Source organism: Sminthopsis crassicaudata, chromosome 1 (assembly GCF_048593235.1).
Source record: "Sminthopsis crassicaudata isolate SCR6 chromosome 1, ASM4859323v1, whole genome shotgun sequence".
NCBI classification, from domain to species: Eukaryota; Metazoa; Chordata; class Mammalia; order Dasyuromorphia; family Dasyuridae; genus Sminthopsis; species Sminthopsis crassicaudata.
In genome coordinates, this window is record NC_133617.1 from 130,498,445 (window position 1) to 130,504,444 (window position 6,000).

The window sequence follows — 6,000 nt, forward strand, 5'->3', positions numbered from 1 at the left end:
TAGCACAGTGCTTTGCACACAAATGCTTAAATGAATACTTTAAAAATATATATTTTCTTATACATTTTTGCCATTCCACTTTATACTCTAATAACATCAGTCTGCTGTTAACACTTTCTTTTTATTTCTGCATTTCTTACTCTCATAGTATTTCTGTTTTCTAGTACTATAGGAAATATGGCTTCCTCTTTTTGAAATGTAAAGCTTTTCACACTTTTGTTGTATCCTTTCTAGTCTCCTCTCATTTTACATCCCTCACCAATCCAGCTAGATTAGCTAAGTAAAATCCAGGGCTCTTTCAGAAGGGGAAATTTTTTAAAAATAAGATTATGAAAGGGAATTCCCAGGAACCTGAGGGAATTTCTTGCTAACTGCTTTTTATTTATCTCCTTCTTGGAAGCTTTTACCTGCTTTTATCTTTGTAGGCAGCTTTTAACCACTTTGTAGATTCTTTTTTAACCATGTACTTTTCTATATTTTCAGCAAAGTAATTATTTATTTATCTCAGAATCTGAATGATCCATTGAAACAAATGTAGGAACAGACATAAAACATATGTCTACACTATATCTCATATGCTCCCATCTATTTGATTTTGTGTGCTCTGTATGTATGTGTCTGTCTCTCTTTTTCTGTTTGTCTTTCTCTCTTTTTTGTATCTTTCTGTTTCTTTCTTCCTCTACCTCTCTGCTTCTCCCTTCCTGATAGCTATAAACATTTTAAAATTATCTACATCGTAATAATATTAATTTTAAATCTCACTTAATTTAGCTGTCTCCTCCAACTATTGTAGTGTTTTTGATATGGGTTAAAGATTCCTTTCTAATTTCCAGCCCCCATGAATCCCAATGGGAGATATTCGGGCTTTCTCAGCCCCCACTGGATCTGAGCTAACTTGGGCTGTCCCATCCCCCACTCTAATGATCTGCTCAGGTTTCCCAAACCCCCACAGCTTCCTCCTTTTCTAAAAACCCATTGAATTCTATTCAATTCTAACCCCCCGTCAAAACCAGCCAGGAGCCTGGGACTCCAACCACCTTTAAGATTACCAAAAGCCCCCATTATAAAAAGGGGAACCCTAGAGCCCTCTCTTTGCAGGAGCCCCAAATATGGCACCCTTATGCTGGCCATGTTAAGGGTTCTTGTCCGCCTAGCGCCAGCTCTGGCCCTGGTGTCTTTCTACTTTACCCCTACTTTCAAACCCCAAATAAACCTCTTTTATTAATCTAGGTTTTTGGGTCTGTAAATTCCTTTACAGGGGACTCTGCACCACTACTAGACCTCATTTAACTCTGTATCCTTGTGTCGAATCTAAAAGAGTTGCAGGGGAGCTCAATTTTACTCCCTGTACCCCCAAACCTGCCACTAGACCTCAATTAACCCTAATTTCATTCAGGTACCCCTTACCTAACTCTCATCATTTCTTCTTAAGTTTATAAAAAACTCCTAGAAAAAAAAAAGTTATGAATGCTTATTTATCTATCCATTTCTTCAATTTTTGCTCATTTTTCAGCTTCTTTCGATCTGTCTTCTAACACCTCTACTTTATTGAAGGCACTCTCTTCAAGGTTATCAAAAATATCAACTACTAAATCTTCTGATTTTTCTTCAGTTCTCTTTCTACTTGACTTCTGTGACATTTGCCATGGTTTGAACGATTTCTCCTTCTAGATTTTTCCCCCCTAAGGCAATTGGGGTTAAATGACTTGCCCAGGGTCACACAGTTAGGAAGTGTTAAGTGTCTGAGACCAGATTTGAACTGAGGTCCTCTTGACTTCAGGACTGGTGTTCTCTCCACTGTACTACTTAGCTGCCCCCTCCTTCTAGATTTTATCTGTTCCCTTGGCTTTCCTGAAAATTAATGAGATATAGATTTGGGGTATCCAAATCCAATTGAGGTCTAGTGGCAGTTTTGGGGTACAGAGAGTCAAACAGAGCTCCCCTGAAACTCCTTTGGATTCATCACAAGGATAGGGAATTAAATGAGGTCTAGTAGAGGCGCAAGAGTCCCCTGGAAAGAAATTTACAGATCCAAAAACCTAGATTGATAAAAGAGATTTGTTATGGGGTTTGGAAGTAAGGTTAAAGTCTAATTAATAAAAGGTATTAGGTAAAGAGAAGAGGATACTAGAAATATTATTCCAGTGGGCAGAGACTCTTGGCATGCCAGAAGTAAGGCTGGCATGTTTGGAACCTCTGCAAAGAGAGGACTACAGCTTGGCTCTTTTATAATGAGAGATTTAGCTAAAGGGGCCCGTGGGTGAAGTCCCAAGTTGGCTCAGATCCGATGGGGGTTGTGAGAGCCCAAGTTGGCTGAGATCAGGTGGGAGCTGGGACAAGCCCGCATCTCCTATTGAAATTAAAAGGGGTGCTTTTGACCAGAATTTGTGAATCAAAGGTCCTAGCTTCTTGAATTGATGATGCATCAGCTAGGAGGGATTAGGAATCAGAAAGGAATAAATCATCTGAAAGGACTGGTTTCTTAAAGGGACCACAACCCGCTTCAAAAATGTTCTCTACTTTCTTCCTATGTGTTTAATCACTCCTTCTCAGTTTCCTTTTATTTTATCTTTATCTATCTCTTGCCCCCTAACCATGGGTTATTCCTATGAATTTACTGGAAACTGCTTCTTTCTTTTCCTATTTTCCCTTTATCTTATCTTTTATAAGTTTATCGCAGTTTAAAGGAAACCCGAAAAGGTTGGGGTTCTAGACCAGTGTCAAGAGGTGTCTCAAAAGAATTTTCAGATTTGTACTCATCTCCAAATCAAGGCACAAAGTTTATTATAATTGTAATGCCATTTATAGCAGGCTAAGTCCAAGGAATTTAGCAAAGAGCTCAAAGCAAAAAGATAATTTTATAGGAAAGAGAAACAAAAATCAGATTCAAAATCAGATACACAGGAGATCATTATATACTTCAACAACAATACTATATGATGATCAGTTCTGATGGATGTGGCTCTCTTCAACAATGAGATGAACCAAATCAGTTCCAATTGTTCAGTAATGAATAGAACCAGCTACAACCAGCTAAAGAACTCTGGGAAATGAGTGTGAACCACTACATAGCATTCCCAATATCTCTATTTTTGTTCCCCTGCATTTTTTATTTCCTTCATAGGTTAATTGTACATTATTTCAAAGTCTGATTCTTCCTGTGCAGCAAAATAACTGTATGGAAATATATGCATATATTGTATTTAACATATACTTTAACATATTTAACATGTATTGGTCAACCTGTCATCTGGGAGAGGGGATGGGGAGAAGGAGGGGAAAAATTGGAACAAAAGGTTTTGCAATTGTCAATGCTGAAAAAATACCTATGTATATATCTTATAAATAGAAGGCCATTAAAACAAAGTGATAGGAGTGGGGTTGCTCCCATCAATGAATTCTATGGCTTAAGAGAATTGAATAGAGGTGCAGTAGCACCTATCATTGAATTCTACTGCATACTGACCAACATTGTTTGTGGCATTTAGGTAACTAAGGTTACCTAACCTTAGGGTTTCTCAGAAATTGTCACATTCTCCCTAGAAGCTGTACCTCAGCAGGTTCAATTACTATTTTATGCAGATGAAAACCTGCAAATGATTTTCAAATCTGTATATCCAGCCCCAATCTTCTTCTCTGATCTGACACATTGTTAAACCAGATGTTTAACTAGCATATCAAATTCAACATGTCCACCATGGATCTCACTATTTCTCCTATTGCTCTATCTTATCCCAGACCTGTCTCTTCTTTTTCTGTTAAGAGCAGTATCCTGCTTCCAAACACAAGGATTTATAATACTTGGTTTTTACTGTAAGAAACAAAATGTCTTATCAGGAACTTCACTGACTCACTGATGAATGCAGGAAAGATTTCAGTTTATGTTCTTTCAGGAATGGATGCTTAGGTTAGTAGACACATTTTTTTTTTTTTTATCCTAAAGCACAAGCCCCTTTCCTGATTCCCATTAATTGGATGTTACAGAAGTTACAGAATATAAATTTCCACCCCTCATTACTTAGTTAGTTCTTGCCTGCAAGGAACCTACTTTCTTATAGTAGAAAATAACCTGAGAGGGCAAAATACAAAGGATTCCCATAAATCTAAAATCTCCACCCCTGATTATATTCTTTGATATCCTTGTGAATCCCAGCCTCCAATTTCTTAGGTTTCAGTTTTTTAATTTAAATTTCCTTTCTCCAATTCAATTTTTCATTACTCTCTGCAAATTAAATTACAATCTAATTTTCACATTCTCCTTACTCACATAATCCAATGGTCTTTTCTCAGTCTTTGTTGTCCTGATTTTTGACATTGTGAATCACTCTATTCTTTACTACTCTCTTCTCTAGGTTTTCAAGATACCACTCTCTTCTGGTCCTCCTTCTCTCTATCTGACTGCTTCTTTTCTGACTCTTTTGCTTAATTCTCTTCTGAATCATATCCTTTATAGGTATCTCTTAGAGTTCTGACCTTGGGTCTCTTTACTCCTGTTTCTATTCTATTTTACTTGTTTATCTTATCAACTTCCATGAATTTAGATACCATCTACAGGCTAATGATTCTCTAATACACTTACTTATCCTACTCCAAACTCTGTAGACATCTTAAGTTTAATATTTCCAAAGTGAAATTCATTATCTTTCACCTTAAACTCTAGTCTACCCTTACCTTCCCTATTGCCATACAGAGCAACATCATTCTCCCAATCCCTCAGATTCACAACCTAGAAGTAAATCTAGATACCTCATTATATCTCAGCCTGCCCATCCCCTATCTTTATGTACAATTTGTTGCAAGACCTTTTTCATTTCACTTTTGCACATCTCTAAAATATGTCTCTTCTTTCCCCTGACACTGTCATCACTCTAGGGCAAGTCCTCATCATCTCACTTCCATGGGCAGTAGAACTGCCATTTTTCAACCTAAGGAGGATACAAACTAAACCAATTTATCATTCTTTGTAACTGGATGAAATCTTGACCAGACATAATCAGTTTGTATAAAAATTGTGAAGAGATAGGCAATGATTTGCAAGCATTCCCTTTCATAAAAAGTCTAAAGAGTTACAATATAGGAAAACATATCTCATCACCTATCTCCTCCAGCATATCAGCAATTTCATGTTAATAGAAATTCTACACTGGTAAAAGAAATATAAAAGGGAGACACAATGAAGTTCTAGAGCCACCTTGAACTGGCTAGTGAGAGTTGATTGTTAAATTTTCACTGTGAGCATCTAAGCCTAGGAAATTGCCAAAGACTATAAATTAGTGACTAATTTGTTTTGTTAATTCTCTTCTTAATAAAGTAATGTAGAAATTGATAATGTATATTAAACTCAAAAATGTATCCTATCTACATTTCCCAAGCCAGTTAAACTTTTACCAATACACTTCTGAATGGAAAGGTGATGTTTTTCAGGTACAAAAAAATGATACAGAAAAACAAGATTTTCACATATTTGACATCAGACTTTTGGCATTTTCCTTAGAATCCAGATTTACTTCTTCATCATTCTATTATTCATATTATTGTCATTATTAAATTTTATATTATTTTTATTAAATATTATAAATTTTCTAAAAACTTCCAATTTTTTTATTTTATGTGACTATGAATAAGATGAGGATGATGAGGAAGAGGAGGAGGAGAAAGAGGAGCAGGAGATGAATAAGAAATCTGGGTTACTTGGTGGAGTTGGTAGAAAGAGCCTGATAAAGTTACTTCCTGAAGCAATCAGGAAAGGACACTGATGGGGATCAGTTCAATCTTATAATCCCAGCTTCTGTGGAGGTAATGGGAAATTTCACCTTGCTTTGTCCAGTTAAAAATCCAAGGTTAAATTTCCCCTATAAATCTGCCTATTATTCATGTCATCTTTGCTGAATCCCTTTTGGGTTAGCTGACATGGCAGCATTCTGCCTTGTGGTGTCTTTTTCTTCCCCCTTCTCCCATGCCTCATGATGTCTCTCTCCTTCTTATAGCTGAGTCTTTTAA